General features: G+C 40.6%; 1 protein-coding gene across 2 annotated transcripts in view; it reads right to left on the bottom strand.

Moving 5' to 3' along the window:
* Positions 1-10,405, bottom strand: part of LOC149140866 (multifunctional methyltransferase subunit TRM112 homolog A-like) — a 175,980-nt gene extending 165,575 nt beyond the window's left edge. Inside the window, exon 1 of one of the 2 annotated variants that reach the window (XM_089449552.1) lies at positions 10,248-10,405. The gene's annotated coding sequence lies outside the window, so the exon portion shown is untranslated. The remainder of the gene's footprint in view (positions 1-10,247) is intronic. The other variant, XM_089449551.1, reaches the window with a different exon arrangement.
* Between the last annotated feature and the right edge of the window lie 3,457 nt (positions 10,406-13,862).

Genomic DNA, 13,862 nt, shown 5'->3' with positions numbered 1-13,862 from the left:
CTCTAGTATATGAGCCATTTTTTATATCTTGGCATTCATTGCACTTCCATTTAAATGAACCACCTCCGGGATTTTTTCCAATAATCTCCACATACTGCCACAGAGGAGATTTTGGATCTGTTTTGATGATTTCCCCTTCACCATGCTCATGTTGTGAATCTTGTGATGGTTCCATTATGATAATGGTATAGAGTTACTTGCAACTGCATTTAAAAATCAAATTATAATATATTAATATTATCTATAAACAATTAAAAATTAAATTATAAATACATTAAAAAAAATTAAATACATTTAAAAAATTTAAATAACATATATTAAATATTAATATCACTGTTATTATTATGATTTATCATTTATGTTATATTAATATAACATATAAATATAAATATTAAATAAATTAACAAATCAAATAACTGTTATATTAATATATATTATAACTGTTATTAAAGTTTAATTATTTAATATATTAAACATTAAAGTTTAAACAGCATTGAACAATAAACATACGGTAAATTAAATATAACATATATATATATATATATAAATATTAAATATTAAATAATAAACATAACAACTATTCGAACGTATAAACATAAATAAATATAACATATATATAACATATATATATATAAATATTAAATAACATAAAACATTAATATAAAACATATATTAAATAACATAAAACATTAATATAATAACATAAAACATTAATATTAAATAACATAAAACATTAATATAATACATATATTACGGTTTTAGTTCTGAAATAAATATATATTATTTGTTTTGAAATAAATAATACAGCACACGCTTAATACCTGTTCACGCACAGTCATAAATAATACAGCATAAATAATACAGCACTGATACATATATTATTAACGCTTAATAGTAAATACCTGTTAACGCTTAAACTTTTGCCGTGAACAGTCTGCCCGACAGTGCGTGCAGGGGAACCGGCGCCTGACCAGGTGCTGCGTGCAGTGGGGCCGGAGTTAAGCCCGCAAACAAATGGCAAATGGCAAATATTACTGTGCCGGCGGTCGGAACGAATGAATGGCGACAGAAGAAAACAGTAGAGCGGACAAAAGAAATGATATAATATATGCCCGTGCGGGACCACAAAAACGTAAAACCTAAAAAAATATCTGTTTTTTTAACTTTTTCGGCCCGCTTCCGGCGGCCACCGGCGGGATCCGTATCCGGTAAAGGTGAGCCGTTTCAAAAATCTGCGATTTCAAAAATACGTATTTTTTGCCGTTTTTTGGAGTATCCGGATCCGGATCCGGTTCAGATCCGTGGATCCGGCAATACTCCACCTGCCGTGGCCGGATCCGGTAACTTAGGATAATTGCAATGGATAGGAGCGCCAGAGTCTGAGTAGCACGGAGCAAAGTTCGCAGCAGTGCAGATGGCACAGAGCAGAGGTCAGCGACAATGTCGTAGATTTAGAGGGTCAACTCTGAGACTAGCAGCAATCAATTCCAACATTCACGTCGTATCATACTGAACACAGTTAGTTCAGTAATTTTGGATGTTTTTTAGTTGCTTCTCTTAGCAACTGAGTTGCAGTACGGATGCAGTGTTAGCATTGGCAGTGCGAGCAACATAGCAGATGCAGCATTTGAGAGGGAGTTGTAGTACAGATGTAACATTGACAGTGGAAGTGTCAAAAGCAACAAGACAGTTGCAGCAGCAGCGCAGTAGTTGGTGGACAGCATGTCAGACATCAGCAGCGCAGAGGACGATGCTTCAGAGTCAGAGCAATATGCAACAGCAGTGTATTGTTATAGCACATTCCTCGCTAAGAGGGAGTGTTGATTTGGGGTAGCATCGGATGTGCTCTAGGCCTCAAATTTTGCAGGGAGGCTTGGGCACATGCATTCCAAAGAACCCAGAAACCGTTTTGGGAAATTCCACCCAGAGATGATTTTATTAAAATAATTAATATTTTTAATGGAGTTCCTAAGTCTAAACTTAGGAAAATTAAAATATTAATGGGTATTAATCTAATTGTGGGTGTAACTTCTAGAAAAAGACAGAGATCAAGTCAAAACGATCTGAGCCTTTGATTAGGAGTTAATCTAGGTCATTGGTTGTCCAATAGAAAGATATAAGAAGGGGCTTGAGGGTCATTTGGAAAATACACCAAGAGAGATCAAGAAATTGATTTTCTAAAGTGAGAAGTTCTCAGGAGGAAAATTCGATTGAGGAGATTTCTTGCAGTTGAGGGGCAGGGATGGTTGGAGTATCTTCTTCGGGACCTCGAATACTCAGCAGAGAGGCAGAGAAGCACCAGTGTAGGCAGTGCAGACCCAAAAAGGACTGACGCTAGGCTAGGAGGGCCCACACAGTGCTTGACGCAAAGCCAGAAGGACCATTTCAGAGGCAGAGCTGCCTTCCAGCAGAAGTCCAAAATTGTCAAGGAGCTGTCGGATCAGCCGGGAGGGTTGACGTCAAAGCTCCAGGAGGCAAGGAGACCCAACGCAGAGCTAACGCAAAGCCTCAGAGAACTCCACGCAAGCCCACACAGTTACTACGAAGGGGCAGCACAGTTGTAGCCGAGGACAATCAGTTCAACTGTCGGATCAGCCAAGATTTGCCGGGTGGAATGAGGTAATCTCACTAAGTTTTTTGCCATTGTCTTTTTCTTTGTAACAGGATTGCCGGAAGCGCATCCAGAGTTGTATTCGGAACTATTGCTTAATAATAATAAACCCTCAGAGTTGTTGCTTCGGTTTTCCCGCATTGGGTTTTTCCAGGGACATTTGTCCAAAAATAACGGTGTCTATTGTGTTGTATTTTCTTTCTTTCTCAGTATCTTGTTTCTGCTTATAATTTAATTAAGTGAAGGCTGCAGTAGTAGTTACTTTGATATTTGTCGTAGCACACAGTAAATAACTTGTATGGATTAACAAGTAGGAGAAGTAACATCAGTTTGCTGCAGTAGGGGTTCCTCTCGTGGAATTTTCACAATTTGGACATTCAATCATCACACATCACATCATCTCTCTCTTCTCTTATTTGGTTTGTACTTCTAGGAGGCAGCTTCTCTTCTTCGCACGTGTGGTAGGAAGCCAAGTTTTTCTGGGTCAAAACAGGCCGAGTTTTAGAGCGTTGACCAAGGGGAATTTGACCAGCGTTGACCTCTGTTTTTGGGCCAGAATTCTAATTTCTCTAGACCACATTTATTCACAGAAAATTCAAGGAGTTTGGGATAGGTTTACCAGCATTGAATTTAGATTTGACTAGAGAAAATTACAGCATTGTTTCTCTCTCCTTTGATTGGGTTTAACCAAATTGTTTTGGGCTAACTTTGACTCTCCTGGAAGGCCGAATTGGACTATTGTTTGGAGGACATTTTTGGACAGCTTTGACCACTGTTGACTTTCTGGTTAGGGCTGGTTTGACTGCTGATTTGGCAGATCTATTTTGGGCTTGTACTTATGATATTTGTACTCTCTCTCTACTGAACTATTGAAGAATAATAAGATTTGATCAAAGGGTTTCCCCACATTGGGGTTTGTCTCTAGCATCCGCCACATCTTGTGTCCTCTTGCCTTGGCTTGTTTTCTGCATATGATTTTATGTTCTATCTGCATTTACTGTCAATGTTTATAAGTGAATGTGATTGCCACTGGATATAATTGGAAATTGTCATTCGGCTGCTAATGGAACATTGAAGTAAATTGTGCTTAAGCATAGAACATACCATTGCTATCTAAAATTAACAGTTGTCAGTTGTTCTTCATTTGTGTGTCCATGATCCTATCAATCGTGACATGTTCGATATAGCTTGGGTTGAGCTCTGTTGGTGTCAGTTGCTCAACAATGTCTTATGTGTCCAGCAATGGGGGAAAGTATGGCAGCAGTCGGTCCACATTGAATATTGGGTGCAAGCCAAGGAATGATGGAATGATGAGCTCAAAATCATTGTCTCCTACATCCTTAGTGATGGTGTAAGGCCCATATCGGAGCGGGTGAAGCTTGCAATGGGCCCTAGCGAGGCGCTCCTTCTGCAAATGTAACCAAACTTTGTCTCCCACCTGGAACTTGTGTGGCACTCGATGCTAATCATGATGTTGTTTGTATTTAGCATTTGCTCTGTCCAATATGTCATGGACCTGCTGGTGGATGTGTTGAATGCATTCAATGAAGTTGGTAGCTCTGTCAGCTTCAGACTGGACATGAGCCAAATCTGCCTGAGTAGCTGCAAGTGGTATGGCAACATCAATGGGACATAGAGATTGGAATCCCAACCCCACCTAAAAGGGGTTGTGGCCAGTTGATTTGTGGAGAGCTTTGTTGTAGCTGTGCTGGACATAGGGGAGGCTTTCATCGCATGTGTGTGGATGCTTCGAGTTGTACATGCGCAAGGTGTGCATGATCATCTTGTTGACAACCTTTGTTTGGCCATCAGTTTGGGGGTGGAAGGTCGTGGATTTAGTGAGCTTGGTATCCAACAACGACCAGAGGCTTAACCAAAATTTCCTTAGGAACCTGTTGTCCCGATCTAAGATAATGGATTGTGGGATCCCAAAGTGTACCCACACTCGTTCAAACAAGAGTTTGACAGTGGATCTATTGTGATAATCTTCTTGCAATCCGCCAGAATGGTCATCTTAGAGAATTTGTCGACGACCACAAAAACACAGTCGTTGCCATGCTTGGTAAAAGGAAGGCCCAACATGTAATCCATGGATACGGATTCCTAGGGTCGGCTAGGAGTAGGCAAAGGAGTATACAGACCTTGCTTCTTGATTGTAGGTTTAGCAATGGCGCAGGCAGTGCAAGATCTGATGTACTTCCCAACATCCTGTCAAAGGTTCGGCCAATAAAAATACTTTTGCAGCACTGCAACTATTTTTTCTACCCCAAAATGTCCAACAACCTGACTGTAGTACGCCTCCCAAATCATCTTGGCATGCTCACTTGAAGGAACACAGAGGTGTCCCAAGTGGCATAACAGTGCGTCCTGGAGGTGAAAGTTTGGAACTTTCTTGCCTTCCAAGAGCATCTGGTATGTGTTGTCAAATTCTGGATCACTCTTGTAAAGATGTGGCCATCTTGAAGTCTCGTGTCCACAAGAGTCGAGCACAGTGGTCAGTGCCATAACTGGCAGTCGGCTGAGGCAATGTGCAACATTATTGGTGTTGCCCTTCTTGTACTTAATGTTCAAATGGAACTGTTGCAGATATATGGACCATTTCTGATGGTGATCGTTCTGCAACTTTCCTTGTGTTTGTATGAACTGCAGGGGTCGGTGCTCTGTGTGGATGATTGTTTCCTTCCCCAGAATGTAATGCTTCCATTATCGACTGGTTTGCACAATGGAATATATCTCTTTGTTATAGGTGGCTCGTGGGATACTTTTGGATTGTATCTGAAAGTGTCTCACTGTGATATGCCACTAGATGCCCCTGTTGGGTAAGAACTGCACCAATAGCATTGTCAGAGGCGTCTGTCTCAATTTCAAATGGTTGTTGCAGGTCTATTAATGTGAGCACTGGTGCAGAGCAGAGGTAATGCTTCAACTCAGCAAACACCTTATGTTGGGATTTGGACCAAAAGAACGTTGTTTTCGCTCTGCCCTTGGTGACTTGACTCAAAGGCCAAGTGATATGAGAGAATCCCAACACGAACCTGTGATAGAAATTGGAAAGACCCAGAAAATTGCGGAGCTCTATTAGAGTGGTTGGGGCTAACCAATTCCGAATAACTTGTCTCTTGGCTGGATCCACATGCACACCCTGCTCATCAATAATGTACCCCAGATATTGAACTTGGGTCATACCAAAAGTGCATTTCTCCGAATTGGCATACAATTTGTGTTGTCGCAGGGTTTGGAGGACCTGTCGAATATGGAGTAGGTGCTCTTCTCAACTCTGGCTGAAGATTAGAAAGTTGTCCAAAATTCAAATATGCTACCACGAACAAGTTGGTGAAGGGTCGCAAGATGTCATCCATCAACCTCATGAAGGTTGTGAGGGAATTCGTCAACCCGAAATGCATGACCAGCCATTTGAAAAGGCCCTCCTTGGATTTGAAGGCAGTTTTCCACACATCAGAGGGTTCGATTGGTACCTGGTGATAACGGGACTTTAAGTAAATCTTGCTGAAATATTTGTCCCCCTTGAGTTGGGTCCAAAAGGTCATAAATCCGTCGGATTGGATACTTATTCCGTACAGTGATCTTATTCAGCGCCCGATAGTCAATACAGAGCCTCCAGGTTTCGTCCTTTTGTACCAACACGATCGGGCTCCCACAAGGTGATGAACTTGGCCTGATGTGCCTTTTCTGCAATGGCTCCCGAATCTGCCTTTTGATTTCATTGTTCTCCATATAAGAGCGTCAGTAGATCGGTCCATTAGGTAGCGACGCACCCGGGGTCAGATCAATGGAGTGTTTGACCTGACAGTATAGGGGTACCCCTATGGGTGAGGTGAAGATGTCCCTGTACTCCTCCACGACCTTGTCCATCTGTTGCTGCCATGTGGAGGAGCCCTATTTGGAGGCTGTGGATGTGGCTACAATCTTCCTCTTGCTTTGAGGGCGAATCATAAGGAAGACAAATTTCCTAGTCTGGGAAATTATCTTACTGCATTGTTTAGCAGAGATCAAAGAAAAGGCGGTAGGCGGCGCTACCTTTGGTATCCTGTACAATTTCTGACCCAAAGTAATAATAATAGAACAAGGTATGGATTCATATACAGCATGACGCTTCCATAGGTATGGCTAACCTAATAAAACATCATAGACTTCCAGAGGTGCAACATCGCACAATACCTCATCTACAAAGGGCTTGATGTTATAGGGTAGGTGGCACTGTTGGCTGACACAGAGATCTCGCCCTTAGTGGAACCACCCGATGGTGTAAGGATGTGGGTGCGGCGTTTTTGGCAGCTTCAATCTCTTAACGACCTAAGTTGAGATCATGTTCTTCTACTCCCATTGTCAACAATGAACTGCATAGGCGACCCCTTTACCCTCATTTGCCAGTGGAAGAGGCGCTCCCCCTCCTCTGAATCCTTAGGTTCCACCTTTTGGAGCTTGGTGGTGGCTACCATCGCAGTGAGTCTTGCGTAATAGATTTGCTTTCCCTGTTAGTCTTTGTCAAGTTCTAGCTCAGAATCAAAGAGCATGCATCCGTCTCTGAGTCTTTTAGCTCGGCCACTAGCTCCTGCTTTGCGCGACATTCATTCGTGTTGTGAGTGGGAGTTTTATGGAACTCACACCACTTGTCGGTGTCCTTCTTTGCCTTCCCGTTATTCTTGGCTTTCGGCTTCGAGGAGTTGTTTTGGGGCATCGCATCCTAGCTTTGCCCTTTGCTCTGCTTTGGGTTCACAGATCCAAAGTCTCACTTCTTCTACTTGAATTTCTACTCAATCTTAGCAGTGTATTAGTATGTTGCACCAAGCGAGGAGATGTCCAAGAACTCCATTTCCTCCTGAATGTATTTGTGCAAACAACAGCGGTACTTGAGCACCAAATATTTCTCGAAATCTTTGATACCCAACTTTGCGAGTAGGGTATGAAAAAGTTTCCTCAACTCATGCACATCTTGATCCCTTTGTTGTCGCAGTGTAGTCCATTGTATGTACTTGTCGTCATAGCTCTCGATAGGGTAATACTGTTCCTTGATGGCGTCTCGGAAATAATTCCAAGTGGGTGCGGCTAAAAACAGTGAGGGTTCCCTCTCATCCCTCTGCTCACAGTAGGTTTCCCACCAGTCCTTGACGTGGGGGGCGACTTTGAGTGCAAAAGTAATCTTTTCCCTATTGGAAAAATAATGAACCGAAAAATATCTTTCCAACAGATTTAACCATTTATCTATGGCATTTGCATTTATCTAGCCTTCAAATATGCGAATGTCAAAGTTGACGTGTACCTTAAAGGGAGTGGCGCCTCCAAAGTGGTTGTCGGATGAAGATGCGTCGCTTTTGGGCATCCACTGAAGGATCTAGGCAAAGTTGTCCATCATCGCGTTCCTTTGTCGCTCAAGGGCTTCTTCGAACAATATTTTGAAAGGATCTCTTGCTCCCTCGTCTTTCTTTTCTTCCACCATGGGAGGTCATCAAGGTTGACGAGGTCGGTCTTACAAAGGTTCAACCAGTTCGAGCCCTAACTCCTTATACCCCGACCTCGTTAGGGACATGCACATAAAAACAAAGAAAGAGAAAATTGCTCTGATACCACTGGTCTGGGCTTATGCAGAAGCGAAACAGAATACAAATATAAACATAAACACAGAGATGCAACAGAAATAAATCTTCATTTCATTAATATCAAAGAACTGAAAGATGCTTACATACAGAATGGAAATAAACTAACTCAAGCAATGATAGCTTATCTCTGAGAAGAGATGTGGCAACGACATGCCTATGAATTGTGTTACAATGAGGCTCAAAGGTCCTTTTATTAACGGACAACAAAGGGAAACCCTAATCAACCAAAACCCTAACCCTAGGAGATGGAATGCCAAGAGTTTGTGGGCCCCATTGGGGTTAGTTGGACATCCAACTTTCCCAGGGTCGTAACATGGTCAAATGATCTTCAGTTGGCGTTTACGATACCTTGTTAGAAAGATTTCTCCAAGTACTACAATGCTGTGAACCTCCAAAAAAAGTCGTTTAGGGGGTCAAAACAGCTCTGGAAATTCAGGAACTAAAAAAACTGCTAAAAATAGTTAATTGTGCTATAATCAAGGAAACTAATGAAACCAGCTGGAGATCCAAGTGGAATAGGCAAGTGGCCACCAATATCCACCTGGATCAGCTTGCCTTAGAGCCTGCACTTCAACAAGACTTTACTGCCAACAGATCCCCTGGGGTGCAACAGAAACTGCACAACATCAAACAAGTAGTTATCAAGGACGGAGAAAATCAATCATATTCAGAAGCTTTGGCTGCATTTTCGGAATGGATGTTGGACCTAGGCAATGCTCGGACTTGGAAAAACCAATATTTACTTACCATTGACTTTTACTGGCACATTAAGCAACTACTGGGTAAGGTGTTGTCTGAATGCAATGAGAGCAGGGCCAAATTGTTTCAACTTTCTTCAGATGGAGGAGCTCCAACTGCGGGGGCTCAGCAAAACCAGTATTTACTTAGCATTAACCTTTACTGGCACATTAAGCAACTACTAGGAAAAGTGTTGTTCGAATGTAATGAGAGCAGGGACGAGTTGTCTCTTCATATGGAGAAGCTCCAACTGCTCTACCAGGACATGGACAAAAGGATGGGGCGTATGGAGGCTGCCATACTTCAGCACAGGGATCCTCTTCCCCCACCCAATCATGATCCAGCAGAGCCAACAAATCAACCTTAATGACACTCTGGGTATAGTTGCATGTGGCAACAATGTTTCATTTTATGTTATCTACATGTTTCTTCAAGTTTTAGCCTCTCAATACTTGTTGATAAGCCACCATTTTCTATGCTTGTTATCTACTATGTTAAGGCTATGAAGCTTATTTTGAAATTTTTGAACAAAATCCTTCAATTTTGCCATTGGTTTGGTTTGAATCTAAATAATTACAGGTAATATAAATGCTTCATATATTAATATAAAGATTTGGAACTAAAAATACAAAATAAAAATAAAAATAGAATACAAGCATGAAACACTGAAAACTCCACTGCTGTATCGAACGTAGGCAAGTAGTTTGTGTATGGAATATAGGCAAGTAGTTTGTCTGGAACTAAAATAGTCGCGATATTTGAGGAGGATAAGATCTTAACACCTGACTTAATTCTCATATAAATATCTTTATTTTGTGCTTTATTTCGCAAGAAAGTCTGGACCAAAAATGTGTATAACATGACAAGGGTGTTCACATCTTCCTGTACCAAAAACAAGCTCAAATATTATACCGATTACGATCATTCTCAGCGTTTCTGCACAGAAACGAGGTCATAAATGCTAACTAGGATTACACCTAGGATTTAAGAGCGCAGCCTATTAAAGGTCGGCGGCAGGTTCAATTCAAAAGGCAGAATTTTTTGCTGGTACAGCACGCAAAGAACACGCAGAAAGTGGGCACCGCATTACGGGATTGAAAAAATCATATACAGTTAAATAAGTTAAGTTCAGTCATTTGTTCCCAATTCAACAAGAGTAAGAACTTCTGCCTCGTACGAATTTCCAGTTACAAATAAAAGAGGCTACAACAAATCTCGCTTGAGTTTCCATAAATTGTAGTCAAGCGGAGTAATTCTGAAGAAAACGATGAGATGGTTACCTTAAAAAGTAATTCGGCTGGCCTATGAGAAAAGCAGAAACTGAGCCTGTTTGATCTTTCCTACTCTCTTCGCGACGACGTAGTGATGAGCAAAGAAGCAAAGAGTAAGTTTATACAGTTGCAAGCAATAATATTCGACCCGACCACTAATAGCTTAATTAAATAATTGTATCATGCATTTGTCAAATCCATTAACACAAAACAAAGGTTATGAAACCAAAACCCTTCAATTATACGGATGAGTTTTGAGAACCTTCCATTCAAATGTTTTCATTTTAGTCATTTAGAGTAATTTGGCTTTGGTCACTTGCCATTATACTATGTCGAAGATATCCAATAATCTACCCCTTACATATATTAATAATTTAAGATTTAGTAAGCTTCTAGAGTATGTTTAACAGCTAGTAAGTCAAATGTCAATAATTTGTGCTAATTTGTGACTTAGCAAAGGTCAAAATGTCCTTGCGAGTGTGGTGCTTACCCTTTTAACCTTATCACAAAGAATCAAACATGTTTATTAGAATTGAAATTGCAAAAAATGATAACAAACCGTGCTCCCAACTTTTCTACATTTTTTATCTATGCATTAAACTTTATGTGCAAAAATATTTTTATGGGTTTGAAAACATTAAACCTCTCTAAAATCCATTTTAAAAAACAATGTATGGTACTAAATCCATATCATACTCCACACATCCACAAAGATCGAAACCTTTAATCTTTGGTTCACCACTAAAATCATTTTTATCGATGTACTAATTTTTATTCTTAAATATGTTCTTTAATGAAGGTAGAATATATGAAAAAATATCTCGCAGTTGGAGATGTAGTAACCCCGAAGACAATTCCTGGGTGCAAGGAACCATTGCTTGGGACATCCACAAAACTAATCAAGATTTTAAAATAGGTAGCGGAGGGATTGACCTTGAGAGCTTGCAACAAATCTTCTAATTCAAAACCCTAACCTTCAAAACCATAATGGCTAGAAACATTGGGAGTTGTTGGGACTTTGAACTAAAGAAATGGTTTAGAAGAGAAATAAAGAAGACAAAGTTTAAACCTGAGCAACTAAGAATCTGAATTCAAACTTCTGCACAAAGAAGGATGAAAGACTGGGAAAATGTGTATGCGTTCCTGGATGTGGCTTCATTAAGGATTTCAAGTTTAAATAACATGAGTACCAATTATTACTATGCATCAAGATTTCTGACTAGAGAGAAATGGACGAAGCCATAGCCTCCAACTTGGGGATCATGTCGACAACTCTCCTTACCAAATCTCACGACCTCAATGGAGTGATTTCTCTGGTGGACGTCGGCGGCAGGGTTGGAACTGCGGTGACAGATCTACATTATGTTGTGGTCTTGGCCCCCTTTTACCCAAGGGAGAAAGTAGGGAAGTTGGATCAGGTTTTCTTCACAAAGGCCGCTTCACATGCAAAAACACATTCAGCCTTGATCATAGACGATGAATGTGGATCTGATTGTTGAAGAATCTAGGGCAATTAGGTGTAGTGTGATTCTTCTTGACTTGATAACAATTTGTGAAGTCTTTTTACAAATTGTCTTGTTAGCTTAATCTTCTTATTATTATTATTAATTCATGTGTGTGTACTTCATCAAACTGCTACCAAAACATAAGAACAAGAACACAATATGTTGGCTCTCTTCCAGGGCCAAAACCTCTCTTCTCTTGAGAGGAAAACCCTTTGGTAAGTTTCTCTTATTGAAGCTTCTATTGATAAATGTCAAACCCTAGACCCTTGACTAGAATGTCCTCCAAGCACAAGTCAAGTTCTTTCTCCTTTCTGCACTTTGTTCCCCGACACTTAGTCTTCCTTCTTCTAGCACTTCATTCCCCGGCACTTCGTCCTCCTTTTTCTTCCGGCAACTAATGGTAGACCTTGTTATGTGAGCTCCAGAAGAGGTTTTTTATCCTTGATCCTTAGTACACATAAGGAGACCTTTCTCTCTTGCCTAATCGAGCTCTTTATTGAGATATAGTTTGATCAGGTGCTCAAAATTATGCTCAAAAATCAAAGTGTCAGAATTTTGTTAAACTCGGCTTCAGATTGAAGAGCTCATCATTCTGATTCCAATGGTGTGAACGACACTCAAATCCAAGCTCATATGCAAAAGTTAGAGCAAGTCAACGTTCATGTTTAAATTGGACACATGGCATGATTGGATGACATGGCAGGCCCTTCAACGAATGAGGAGGCGCCAAGTGGCAGGTCACCATTGGCCCCGCATATTGCAATCACAAGTTGCGGGTGGATCATTTTAAATAATCGGCCCCGAGCAGGGAAGGGTCGCGATGCTATAAATCGCAATCGCACATTGGCGAAGGGAGTGAAATACGACAGAATCGGCCCCCGGCGAGATCAGGGTTGCGATGTGATATTGTAATCACAAATCGCAATATTGCATAGTCTTGCATATCCAAGACCATTGGTATTTCGTCGAACGCGATATCCCAGATGTGATAAGGTTATAGGTTTCAGTTAATACTCCCGTTGGGTCCGCGGACATCGCACATCGTCGCCATGTTCACAGACCTTAAGCCCGCCCCCGGTCCTTGCCAATTGCAATTTGTGATTTAGTCGCCAGATTATGGTCCGTCGCGCTGAAATTTTTGCCCAGTTAGCAGTTTTTGGGGCTAACTTGTAGGATCATGTCGAGTGTGGAGCAAATTGTGGAAGAAATAGTGGAAAAACTAGGAGAAGTGATAACTTCTTCAGTTCTTATCCAAATTAGGTATATATATATATATATATATCAATTCTAACAATTTTGGCTATTCTAAACTCATTGAGACAAGCTTCAGAGGCATTTGAGCATTGCAAGCACACTCTTGTTGTAATTTTGAGCATTGTAAGCACACTTTTGTTGTAATTTTGAGCATAATAGAGAGCCTCAAGCATTGGAACCTAGACTAAGGAGATGTAGCCCGGGAGAGGTGAACTCCTCATCAAATCTTTGTGTTGTGTGTTGTATTTTGATGTTCTTTTTTGTTATTTTGTTGATATTAAGTATATGTTTTATGTTAAATTGTTTATAACATTTACATAAGAAACTCTCATGGGAATCAGTTAATTAAGCAAAAATGGTGAATCCTTAAGCACTTGATAAGCAAATGATAAGCATCTTGGGTTTTATTCTGAATGGGGAATTAGCACAGCATTACTAATCTGCTCCATTTTAGATCAAGTTGGTATTAGAGCACTGGTTTTTGCTTACTAGATTTGCTTGTGCAAAGAAGGAGTATTGTTTGCTAGTTTTGTGTCATGCTAACAAGGTTAAAAATCAAAAGAGGTGAAGGAAAGCTGGTTGGAAGCCCTGAAGTTGGGTCAAGGGAAAGAAGAGCAAGGTTGCCACAATATCCAACACCAGTTCAGCCTCAAGTTGTAGTTGAGACTCCAGAGATCATGTCTCATGAAGGAGAATCTACAAACATGACAGAGGATGAGAAGACCTTCATAAAGGCTTTCTTTGATATGAAAAAGATGGTGAAGGTTCTCTATGAAGAGAGGAATAGCAGGTTGCAAGGAGAAAGTTCCAAACCTCCCAAAGGAGAAGGCTCTTCAGGAGGAGGTAATGGGAATGGAGACAAACC

The sequence above is a fragment of the Pinus tabuliformis genome, chromosome X, assembly GCF_031772625.1.
Source record: "Pinus tabuliformis cultivar Carrire ecotype Pingquan chromosome X, CPIR1, whole genome shotgun sequence".
Taxonomy (NCBI): Eukaryota; Viridiplantae; Streptophyta; class Pinopsida; order Pinales; family Pinaceae; genus Pinus; species Pinus tabuliformis.
The sequence above is the reverse complement of the archived record's forward strand: the minus strand, read 5'-3'. Positions and strand labels throughout refer to the sequence as shown.